We start from the raw sequence: 13,743 nt of genomic DNA, 5'->3' as shown, positions 1-13,743 counted from the left end.
TACACTCCTCTCACAGCCCTAACTTGATGGACAGGTAAGACTCCCACCTTGCCTTTGAAAAGAAGTTCTTCTCTGCAGGCTTTATGTTTAATTACTCTCACTGCAGACATACCCTGCCAGGCTGCTGTTGACTGTGAAAAAAGATCATTCTAAAGCGCTACAAAATATGTAAGTTAAATCACACTTTATACTATTATTTTGTCACACGTATGTTATCCACCTGTATCTCTGTAACCTAGGTGCACTACTGTGCAAATGTGTAACCCTGTTTGCAGGCTATCAGCTAAATACCTAATTCCCCTCTTTGAGGCCTCTGGCAAAACACTCTTTTTGTCACAGTATCTACTATATAAATGCCTAGTGGCGTGTGTGGGGAAAAAAAAAACCAAGCTGCAGCGCCACCTGCTGGGCAGAGTTATACACTGACCTATATATTTCTTGAAGAAGAAGTGACAGTTGGGAGTGGTTGGTGGTTGCCGGGGGTGACAGTGGGGAGTTTTTAACACCTTAAGTAGCTTGATGAAGGATGTGGCGATGAAGATGTAGGATGAGGTGATGGAGAAAAATGATGAGGTGGTGACATGTGGACAAAACCACGTTAAAAAAGGGCGCTTGCGTCGGGAAGTAACACTCTTCCCCTGAGGAGGCCTGGGCTAGGCCCAAATGCATGACAAGAACCTTTTTAACACCTTAAGTAGCTTGATTTGACTAGAATGCATGAGTATCATGCACGGGTTAATTTGTGTGTATATATATATATATATATATATATATATATATATATATATATATATATATGAAAGGAGAAAGGCCTTCTTAAATTATAAGTTTTAAACATACCGACAGAAGATAAGCCTCCTAACAGGCATATATTCATCATTCTGCATGAGCCACAATTGTGTAAACACACCTTTACTGTACACGGCCAACATCAGAACTTCCTTCCCTCCTCCGTCCCACCTCTCCATATGCAGGTGGTCATAAGTGCCACAATTGTGACAATCTGCCTAGGCCCATAAGCATGTGCCCACTTTCTCTGATTTTTCCTTATGTAGATAGTCCCAACTTTAGCCATCTACAATTATCCTTCTGCTCTAGTCACCTAACTGGCTGAGCATTAGTAAATGTGTCAATCATCTGCAGTATATGCACAACTCTGCAAAGTGTGGCCTGGGCATTTAGACTAGATCATACTTGCCAACTCTCCCGGAATGTCCGGGAGACTCCCGGATTCCGGGTGAGTCTCCCGGGACTGTATGGCAGTCACCTGCATGAATTAGGTCCAAAATGCCGCGATTCTGCGGGAATCGTGGCATTTGGTCCCGCCCCCATGTTAAAATGATGCGTTTGCATCATTACATTGCCCACCTCCCACCAGCAGCTCCCGGACGCCAATTTGGAGAAGTTGGCAAGTATGGACTAAATGTTAGTGTCACGTTACATCAATGACTACCATGACTGCCCCACAGCCTTACAAGCGTAGCTAGATGGAAAAAACATACAGAATACTGGCAGGATAGTTATTGTTGGCATCATTAGATCTATTCCAAATGTAAATTAGTATGGTTTGGGACACCCACTTCCCAACTACCTAATGTATATACTTAGTGGCTCAGACTTCAATGAAGCCTGAGCTGCTGTGTGTGAATGGTGTAGAAAAATGGTGGCAGCTCGTCCACTGGTGCTAGTATTAGGCTGTTGGTAACGGCTTATAATGCCCAGGAACCGTTTGGTTCAAAATTCGGGCACCTTATTGCTATGTATCCTAAAGCAGTCACCAGTCCGTTCTCCAGCATGGAGAAATCCATGACATAGCAGGGTATAGCCAACCCAGCTCCTCTATGCATTAATAGATTACTGATAATAATGATCTATTAGTAGCTGACATATCAGTTATTATATTTCTATTACAAGCGATCTATTGTGGCAGCGATACAGTGGGGGTGTGGATTGGCTCAATTTTATTTCAAGAGGAAAAAATAAAAAGATTCTAAAAGTAAAATATATTTATTCATCTCTGGGCTCTTCAAACCTTATACAAAGTACACATACATGATATCCTTATTTGTAGAAGAACTAACCAATTCAATTTTGCTGTAAGTGTCTGGTGTAGTAAATGCCTGGTTAAAATGATGGAAGTGTGCATTTTTGTATTATGTTTCCCTATATACAACCCATAAAATAAAACAATATTCCAATATGCTGCCAAAGAAATCCATGTTTGTCATGCAAAAAAACAATATAACATTTTCTTGGAGAGACTTAAAAATCGAAGTTATTTCCAGTAAAACCAGCTCATCTTTATACATACAAATCAGGTAATAAGGGGCAAATAAGTAATAATAATAAGTTATAAGTAGTTAAATATGTTGTACCATAAATACAATAGACAGGTCTTTCGAGTGTCATTATGATAATGAGGTCACTGACAGGGGGAGTAAGCAGGAATTCCCGAAAAGGGGACAAGAACACAGTAAGTTATATACAATACATCCACACAGAATTCTATGGTGTTTAAAGGGTACATGAAAATGCGATCATTTGGCACAGACATTACAACAACTGATTTCATATTTTATACAGCTCACTTCAAACTATTTGGGAATAAATGATGTTCTATCTCTACTTAACCCCACAAACTGATATATTAGTCTAAATCTAAACAATAACTGGGTGAAATGCATTTCTATTGTTAGGGCTCCTGCTTGACACCAGAGGAATCCTTAGAACCAATACCACGGTACAAAGTTGCCTTTCCCGTACAGTACTATATGCTTACAGGTATTTAGATGTCCCAAGACTCAAGGTAGTTGTTAGGACCACCGTTATTGATAATCCTTTAGAACCGAGCTAGTAGAGGTCTTCACCTTTAGCAGCCACCTTTCCCGTAGAACTTTATGTGTTCACAGATACTCAGATGCCCCCGGGACTTAGCTCTATGGTAGTAGAGACTTATCAGAATAACGCGGCACTGGGTAGAGAAAATGGGAAACTGGAGGTGGGAAACTGGGGACAGGTCTAGGTCATGGGTTTGAAGCAAGCAGGAAGGACAGGGTACAGGCCAGAGGTTGGGGCAGGCAGCAAACAAGCAGATTCAGAATCTTAGCAAAGGTCAGGGTCACAAGCAAGGCGAGGCTAAGCCCAACCCTGCCTTAAATGCATGGAAGAGCCAATCAAAACTAGGAAGCCCAGCAAGGAGAAATCAGCCCCAGGAGGAAAATGATTAATCTACTTGTGCAGGCGCCAAGCTCGCCTCCTGGTGGGACGCAGCGATTTAGGAGTTAAGCAACGGTCGGGACAAAACCGGAAGTAATGTCCGGGTTGCCATGGAGATGGCCGGGAAGCAAACAGATTGGCATAACGAGTTGCGGCAGGCTAGAGGCACCGCTGCGTTTTGCAACAGTAGTAGAGATTTATCTTGAGTGGCAGCTATTAAAGGGTTATGGAGACTGAAAATACATAGACAGACTCTGGAACAGAACAAGCTGCTCACTACGTGCGACCCTGTCCACATTTCAGCCCTTTGTGCCTTCACTATGTCTGCCCTTCTATTTAGATCATAAGCTCTTTGCGCAGGGCCCTCTCTCCTCTTCTTTCCGCCACTTTTAACTTTGCTCTCCAGCTACACTGCCCATCCCCTTCCTGACTCCACTCTTGCTTTCCTCTGGATCTTTTCATCTTAACCTGTTAGCTGCGCCCACACTCTTGGGCGCAGGTTTCAAGCTTGTGCTGAACAGCCCTGACCCTCACCCTTTCCTATTAGATGTGCTTTGAGCTACCTGAGTTATAGTGTTACTTGTTTATTGTACTGTATTGTTTTACCGTGTACTGCCCTATTGTTTGTACCCTGTATGGCGCTGCAGACGTTTTGTGGCACCCTATATATAAAAATTAATAATAACAATAACTGATGGTACACAAGAGAATAACCAGGGACAATAAGACAAGTCAAGAGTAAGGGAGGCAGCAACCAAGGAGTTCCGGTAACGTAACAAAGGATTGAGACAGGCAGCAGACAGAGAAATCCAGAAACTAGGCAAAAAATTAATGATATCCAATCAGAGAGCTCCATTAGTAGCTAGGCACTTGCGCCCTATTGCTGCAATTACAGTCATGTGACCACCGACAAATCAAGAAGAAGCATTCTGGCTGCAGCAGTTTGCTAAAAGAAGTGTGAGCTAGTGAGCTTTTGCAAGCAACACGACAACTCCCAACATCTATTACATCTAATTAAATTGAGACTAATCACAAAAAATAAAATAAAAATAATATACTAGACATCTGTTTGTATATTTGAACTACATATATAACTATGCTTGATATAACTTAAAGTGGTATGAAACTGTTTCATGTAAAGGAATTCATATTCTTTGTTGAGCATGCAATACTAATTTCAAACAGCAGGTGGCACTGCTCATGCATGGCTTTTGTATGGAACAATTGTACACTCAATACAGTTTATACCATAATCTGTATGTACATATATACCTGCATGGACTACATTGGGTCAAAGAAGAAGAAAATACATTTTTATTTAATAAACTGGTGAATGAAGGCGTGGGGTGTCAATTATTTAATTTGAGTTTATTATAACATTATATGTGTTTTATTTATTCTATACAGCTGATTTATTCTATACAGTATACTGTATAATGTAAAAAATAGGAATAACCCCCCCAACCCAAAGCCTTAGACAATCTAGGCTGATTTCTAGTATAACAATTTAACAACCATGGGGTTCCCCTGCTATAATGTAATCTAGTCCAGCGCTGTTGAGTGCAGGGCTGGTGCCTCTATAGTGTGAGGGGCAGAAAAACGATGTACCCCCCCACACAAACCTCACACTAAAAAAAAAGATTGCAAGCCCCTGGAGTGGCGACTTTGCTATCCCAGTGGTCTCAGTATAATGGACAGGGGGTCCGTAAGACCTCTGCTCATTATTCCAAATGAGCAAAACAGAAAAAATTTGCACACACAATTTCCTTTCTTCTGCCTTGATTTCATTTGGTCCAAATAATAATCCTGGAAAGATCCCAATAAGAAAAGATCCACCCACACTGTATGAGAAACTGTCACAAAATGATCAAAGACGAGATTCTCTAGGACTCCCTTTAACCACCAGCCAATCACAAGCGGTCTGCATGGGGAACTGCTTGTGAATGGCTGGTTGTGACGCAGGGTCTCTCTCAGTTATAGCCATTTTTCCAATGTAGACTACAATGGATCATAAAGCCCACAACGTTGATGTCACACACTGTCCAGAGACTGGTAGCTGCATTTTCAATAATAAATACCGGACTGCGGGGCCTGGGCCCCGATAATTTGTACCAGCTCCCTGCCCCCTCTTGGCGTCCCTGCATATACACTATATATTAATGCTTTTTTGACCTGTGAGAGAATGCCGCAAAATTGGGTCAGTCTCTGTCTCGTGCAATAACGGATCCTTGTTGGAATTTAAAAATAGGTAAAGAATGATTTATCTTTACATACCCCATGATTCTCATCCAACCAGTAGTACTTTGAGTTCTAGTCTGGTAAAAGTTAGCTATTAGTTGTTAAGCTCTATGATAAAATATTGCATTAATCGGCTGCTAACCTGTATTTCACAAGAATTACAATTTATACTTTATTAAAGATAATGTCTATAGCTCTGCCAGACATTTCAATCATCCGGTGGCCTTTTTGTCGCTGATGAAAACGCAATCTCTGTTCTTTCCGTGCTTAAACATGACTATTGTGCGGCTATTAAAGTTTTTTCTGGTTCTAGGATATAGTGCCAAGAAATATGAATTAATGCAATAACTTCTTTCTGTACCCAGCTACAAACTAGTGGCTCCTAATAGACAATTAGAGAGACCCTTCCCTTTCTGACTGCTTCATGTTAGAAAATCACATAATCAGAAGACAAGTATCTTTGAAGATAAATAGCTTAATTTCCAAGACAGCACAGCAGGGTATATGTTGTTTTCACAAGGTAAAGGTAAAGTAATCCTCTGAGTTTTATACTGCCCTAATACAATGTATATCTATGAAAAATTCCTGTCTTATTGGCTGACATTAAACTTCTCAGATGTTTCACATGACACTTAAAACTAGGTATTTTTTCCCCAAATTATACAATTATCATTCACATCCGTAAAATTAAAGAAGGTGCTGGAGAACTGTGAGAACATGTCTTTACTGTGTGGTATATACTGAGAACTGAAGATGGCTGCCAGGTATTTCCTGTCAGCCAGCACTTCCTGAATGGCAAGTGGATGGCAGTGATGTCACTTCTGCCAACCACACATAGCATATGTCTACATCCTCCTTTTTTTTACAGCAAAGGAACAATCAACAGGTGTGTAGGTGCGAGTCAGGGTGACAGGTGTTGGATGTGGGAACAGTGTGCAAATGGAAATTCACATGAACTGATAATAAAAAAAGTCCTGGAATTTAGTATTAGGCCTGGAGCTTCTACCAGACCTCATGATGAAGAAAGGGGGTAGTGATGCGTCCTATGTAGATACTTCTTCAGAGGACCCATTGTCCACATTGATAGGTGTTCTGACACCCTCAGGCACTATTCCATGGAGTGGGGGTGCTGGCTCACACACCCCTAAGAGGTGATGCCTGTTGTGCTCATAGAAAGCACCGTCAGACTGCTATTACAACTCAGGAGGTAGCAGTGTCAATCCCAATCAGTACCAGAAGACCAGAGGTGCAGAGTCTAACAGATTCCCCGGTATTCACCAAGAACCGCTGCAAGGCAGGATGGACTTTGCTGCCAGGAACCCGAAGGTCGGGGCTCTATGGATGGCTTCAGAAAGTAACACAAGGCCCAAGGAGGAAGATGAAGAATAGAAGACATGCTAGGATCTGGTACACGGAAAATAAGGAAGTGGATGGTCAGACAGGCTAGGATCGTACTCGGGAAATCAGGCAGCGGATGGTCAGACAGGCTAGGATCTGGTACATGGGAAGTCAGGCCGCAGATGGCCTTACAAACCAAGTTCGATACACAGGAGGATACTGCAGCATGTAGTCAGACAAGTCAAATTCAGTACAGAGAATCCAGCAACACGCAATCAAATCAGCCAAGTTAAGTACACAGCGAATCCAGCAGCGTGTAGTCAGACAGGCAGAAATGGTACACAGGAGATCCAGCAGAAACCACCATACAAGGAGGAGCACAGGGGAGTCAGACGCAAAGCAACTGAGTTGCACTGACACTAAGCAAGTGTCAGTGCCGTGATTTAATAGAGAGATTTTCAAATAGTTCCCCCTGGCCGCCGAGTCATGGGACCCGCTACCCGGAAGTTGCTGATCGCGGCACGTAGGAGACAGTGCTGGAAAAAGGAGAAGGTAAGAGTATTACAATATCACCACGTAGCTGTTTGGCCTGTGGGAGGATCCTTGCACAGTCCCGACTCTGTCAAACCCGACTGGGGTCTGGATGCGGACATTCTTCCCGGAGACAATGGTCTCAGCTGATGAGAGGTTTAGTTGTGATTCTCTTTCAGCCATAACCTGGACTTCTCCAGAGCACTCTGCACATTGGCTTGGCTTTGGTGGTAGGAATGATAGTGCGAGTGCATATGGTAGAAGACGTTGAGAGGGAGGAGAGAGCCCATCCCTTGGGGCATTTCTCAAATTAAGGGGCGATGTTAGGCTGCCGGTTTGATAACTAACTTGCAGAACAGATGACAGAGGTTTTCACCTTTAGCAACCGCCTTTCCAGTAGAGCTTTATGTGCTCACAGGTACTCGGATGCCTCCAGAACTAAACTCTTAGCGTAGTGCAAGTTCGTTATACAATACCGCAGTGGCAGGCCAGAGGAGACTGAGTAGATGGTAGCGGATGGTCAGACTTAAGCCGAGGTCAGGGGTCACATGCAAGGTAGAATGGTCGAATAACACGCCAAGGGTCAGGGTCACAAGCGAACCAGCAGGGTCCAAGATACTGGCCAAAGGGTCCGGGTCACAGGCAAGTAGCCAGGGTCTAAGGTGCAGGCAAAGGTCACAACAGCAGATCTAATAGAAAAATAGGCAGAGTATCCACAGGAACTGGAACAAGCAGGAACAGGACAAGACCAGGTCAGCAACAGGGTAAGTTAACGTTATAACAGGCAGGGAGGCTAAGCCCTCCCTGTCTTAAATATTGGAACCAGCCAATCATGGCTTTGCCCTGTAATCACCCCCAGACAGAAACTAATTAAATAATGAAAACCTAATTAGCCTGCAGGCTTGCTGTCCCTGCTCACGCACCCGGCTGCCCTAAGTGCCGGAGCGTTCTAATTTGCAAGAACGGCGTCCGTCCGTTGCCGAAAAATAGGAAGTGATATCCTGGTCGTCATGGAGACGGCCGTAACGCCAGAGCCAGCAGGAAGTGAGTCGTGGCGGTGCCCGCAGTGGCTCCCGATAGGCGACATGAATAAGTCTGAACCATATCTGTAACATTTCTCTAACCGGTCCTTTGGAGAATGTACAGCCCTTTCTGCCAATAAATTGTGGATAGCTCGGACTGCTAGTGACATGTGAGATGTCCCATTCATTGGTGAAGGACTGGAACTCAGCATTCACGAACTGCATGGCATTGTCAGTGAGCAGCTTGGTTGCTATATCATGGATAGAGAAGTGTCTTTTAATTTTGTTAATAACTGTGGCACTCACCAGTTTAGAAAGATAGTTTAGCTCGAACGAACTGGAATATGAGTCCACTAACACAAGATGCTCTTTCACCCACCACACAAAAAGATCTGCAGCAATGATAGACCAAGGCAGATCAGGTACCTCATGGAGAAGGAGCGGTTCTTTGGCAAGACGGGTCCATAGATCATTGCAGGGGCACAAGCAGAGACTACCCGGTCAGTGTCAGCAGACATAGGGCCAATACAATGCATCCTTAGCCCTTCATAAAGTTGCCTCCTGCCCAAGGTGCCCCTGATGGGCCTGCTGGGCATAAAATCTTTGGAGAGCGTATGGGATTACAAACTGCTGACCATGCAGGAGGATGCCTTCTGAGATAGTTAACTCATTTCAGAAAGCAAAGAATGGCTTGAGGTCACGAGGCAATTCCCTGGAGGAAGACGGCCAAACATGCAGGACGAAATGCGACAACCGTTGGCGAAGGTCATCATAATCATTTATTTATATAGCGCCATTGATTTCACAGCGCTGTACAGAGAACTCACATCAGTCCATACCCCATTGGAGCTTACAGTCTAAATTCCCTAATATACACACACACACACAGACAGACACACAGACTAGGGTCAATTTGTTAGAAGCCAATTAACCTACCAGTATGTTTTTGCAATGTGGGAGGAAACCAGAGCACTCGGAGGAAACCCACGCAAACATGGAAAGAACATACAAACTCCTCACAGATAAGGCCATGGTCGGGAATTGAACTCAAGTTACCCATGAATGTAACATCCCACAGCTCTTCCATGCACCGTGAGGAGAGGATATCAAACTTATAATATCCTTGCCATCGTCGGCATCAGGGACACCAGAGTCCAGAAGGTGAGCACAATATAAAGTGTCAGCTACATGGAGGTCCTTACCACACTTGTACACCACATCGAGATGGTACCTTTGGAGCTTGAGGATGAACCGTTGGATACATGCCGAAGCAGTGTGCATAGGTTTGTGCAGAATAGCGATCAGTGGTTGGTAATCTGTTTCAACCAGCACTGGACGTCTGTAGATGAACTCGTGGATTTTTTGACAGGCAAAGACAAGGACAAGCAGTTCCTTTTCAATCTGATCATACCGTGACTCAGTATCTGTAAGGGCTTTGGACACATAACTGATGGGTTTGTCGTGCTACAAACAGACAGCATCAAGACCATTCTGGTAGTATTAGCAGAGATGACCACAGGAACATGTACATCAAAGAACTGGAGCACTGGCCTAGAAGTGATAATAACCTTGAGGTGAGCAGTAGCATCAGCATGACAGCCCAACCAACACCATTAAATATCATTGTGCAAAAGTTGGCGGAGCGGTGCTATGACACCACTGTAGTGAGGCAGGAATTGTGAAAGGTAATTTGTCATACCTAGAAATTGCTGCAAACCAATCTTGTCTGTGGGGTTGAGCATTTGCTGAATGGCCCATGTCTTCATTGGATCCAGCTTGACACCCTCTGACATTAAAACCTGGCCGACATATGGGACCTAAGCAACTCTGAAACAACACTCTTCAGGGTTTAACCGCATGTTGATTTCACAAATCCTGTGGAGGACTTTGCGGAGGCGCATGTCATGTTCCTGCATGGTGCGACCCCACATGAGGATGTCACCAATAATGATTTCATAAGGGTATCCCTCAAAGAGGTGCTCCCTACTGCGTTTGAACACACCTAGTGTCAGTGCGGAGTCTGTGCCTGACAAGTGTCCAGTATCAGTGTCTTCTACCACAGGAGATCCGTATGAGTGACAACATCATAAGTCCCACACACAATTCTGTCCCTGATTAGCTCACTTGATAAGTCACCATATTCACATTTCCTTGCTAATAGATTCAATTTGGCAGCATATGACTGGATGCTTTGAGAGGGGCTCTGCACAGCAGTGTTAAATGCATGTCTGTCCATTATGACATTTCTCACTGGGAGCATATTGTGTCTGGATCCTTCTGATCCTCCCCCTCTAAATAGACAAATGTGTCAGCTTTGTCTACAGCTTCAGCACTAGCTAAATTGAGCAGGATATATGCCTGTACCTTTTATTAGAATTGTCTGAGTGCACAGCAGTATATACCACATTCCTTCTTGAATTTGAGCCATGTCAAAGATATTTTATTTTGGATGAAGACAATTTATTGATATGAAAATATTTATATTGTTCTGTCTTATTTTGGTATATCATTGATAATTGATGTGGTGTTGTTGTGTCGGATGGAGCCTTACGTGTGAGCTGGAAAAAAGGAACGGAAATGAAGGAGTTATTCAAGGAACAGATGTTTCTAATCACAGATGTTGGAACAAAGAGTTGCAAGAATTTCTTCAGAGTTTCCATTGCATCTAGGGAAGCCGGGGGGATCAGTATACGCCTATATACCTTCTCAGTCAATTGTAATATGATATTTGTAAATTATAGCACAGCCTACTTTTTGAACAAAAACTACGTGTCTGGTCTGTTAAAGGCTAGTTTTCAGAGACTGAAAATGGAAGTGATAATGTTATCACAGCGCTTGCTTTTTCTTTTTTAAATAAACAATGATATAATTTTATTCTTAAAGTTTCTTTTGCTGAAGGAGTTATTTTATTATTATATTAGCCATGCGTCCGCAATGGCGTCATAAAAAAAAAGTGGATCTGTGCATTGGAGACCTTTTACCATCAGAGCCATCTTTCTGACACCATGTAAAACTGTGTTCAAATCAAATTGAACAGGCTGTAGAACTGTGAGAACATGTCACGGAGCCTGAGTGCCACGGTTGTCACGGCTGAGTGATGGATCCCCAGACTCTGCTGGATATGGCAAGGCTCACTCACGGGCGCGGAGTCTAACGGGCAGGTGGTATTCACCAGGAACCCCCGCAAGGGAGTATGGTCTTAGCGGTCCCATGAGAGAGTAGACAGCAGAGAGGTGTGGAGGAGCCAGGAGATGATGTGTGCGGCAGACACTGACCAGAAGGTAAGTGGCAGAGATGCTGGAACAGTGATGGTTCAATGCCGGCCACGGAGATGAGTAGGTGATGTAGCGGTGGTGACTCGGGACAACAGTTGAGGAGTCCCAGGAACAGTAGTAGCTCTGAGAGGCAGCAGAGAGAGAACCGAAGCTGACACGATGTAGTAACTCAGGAGATGGTAACAGAGATACTTGGAACATCGATAGTTCAATGTTGGCTACGGAGCTGAGACCCGGCTGATGTATCGGTAGTAACTCAGGACAACAGCTGAGGAGTCACAGGAATGGTAGTAGCTCTGAGAGGCAGCAGAGAGAGAACCGAAGCGGACACGATGTAGTAACTCAGGAGATGGTAACAGAGATACTTGGAACATCGATAGTTCAATGTTGGCTACGGAGCTGAGAGCAGGCTGATGTATCGGTAGTAACTCAGGACAACAGCTGAGGAGTCACAGGAATAGTAGTAGCTCTGAGAGGCAGCGGAGAGAGAACCGAAGCTGACATAATGTAGTAACTCAGGCGATGATAACAGAGATACTTGGAACAGCGATAGTTCAATGCTGGCCAAAGAGCTTAGAGCAGGCTGACACGATCCTACACAGACCACAAGGAAGACAGGAACCAGACCACAGCTGCAGGAAGGGAGCTTGAACAACAGGCATCAGACAGGTGAATACATGAGGTTTAAATAGTGCTCCATAATCCCACAGCCAATGAGGGAATGGAGGAGGTCTCAAAGGACAGATTCTGTACATGCGCAGATCTGGCTGCAGGATGGCGTATTGGTATGAACCTGATGCCTGAATATGCCGGTATCACCGTCTGTGAGAGGAAGGTAAAGGCACATGTTACCGGGACTGGAGTGTGACACTGAGTTTGGAATAGATCTCAAAGCTCTGCTCTAGATAGACTTACCCCCAGAGAGGTTCAGAGTATAACGGTAGAGAGGTATTCACCAGGAATCACCGCAAGGGAATATGGACTAAGCTGCTCTTAGCTGCAGGTTGCGGTCCTCTAAGGTGGATTAAAACAGGGTGAGATGGAACCGTGGAGTAGAGCAGGATTGCTGGACGATAAATCCAGAGGTTCAGGTGAATGGCAGTGAACCGAAGTGCTGAGGTTTTTAGAAAGTGAATAGCTGAGATCAGGACTGATTATGAAGCACAAGGTTCCTACAACAAAACCACAGGTCTTGATCGTGGAACAGGTAACACAGGATACCAACTGAGAAGTGGTGAACTGCAGAGAACTAATGCACTGAGATCCCTGGAACGTGAATAGATTGACAACGGGACCGATGATAAGGCACGAGGTTCTTGCAATAATACCACAGGTCTTGATCCTGGAACAGGTAACACAGGATACCAATGTGCAGATGGGAGCCAGAGAAACCAGCGTCCTAACAGATGAGAAGACCTGAAGATTTGGCAACTTAGAAGAGAAGCAGGTGCTATAAATAAACAGAGCTGACAGGCAATTAGCCAATCAAGAGAATGCAGGAAGTTTTGAAAAGACCAGGGGCTAGATTTACTAAACAGCGGGTTTGAAAAAGTGGAGATTTTGCCTATAGCAACCAATCAGATTCTAGCTATCATTTATTTAGTACATTCTACAAAATGATAGCTAGAATCTAATTGGTTGCCATAGGCAACATCTCCACTTTTTCAAACCCGCAGTTTATTAAATCTAGCCCCAGGTGTGCACATGCTCAGTTCAGACCAGCAAGTGAATGCAGGGAGTGAAAACCAAGGGAAACAGGTAAGAACAGTGACCAAAATGCAGGTTAGCTGGTGCAATGTGTGACAGAACATATATTTACTCTGAGGTATCATACAGAGAACTGAAGTTGGCTGCCAGGTATTTCCTATCAGCCAGCACTTTCTGAATAGCAAGTGGATGGCAGTGATGTCACTTCCGCCAACCACACATAACATACATCTACAGTGGTTTTTATAGCTTGTCAAGCAAGTACGGGCGCACATCCATATCTCATTAGTGTTATTTAAAAACAGAAAAATGTAGTAAAAAAAATGTGATATCGTATAATAGGAGCATCTTCCTACTGTGACAGATAGCAAGGAGAGCCACTCAGAACTGGATGCAATTTGTAACCAGGGGTGATT

This window comes from Mixophyes fleayi, chromosome 1, assembly GCF_038048845.1.
Source record: "Mixophyes fleayi isolate aMixFle1 chromosome 1, aMixFle1.hap1, whole genome shotgun sequence".
Taxonomy (NCBI): domain Eukaryota; kingdom Metazoa; phylum Chordata; class Amphibia; order Anura; family Limnodynastidae; genus Mixophyes; species Mixophyes fleayi.
Note: the sequence above shows the minus strand (reverse complement) of the source record.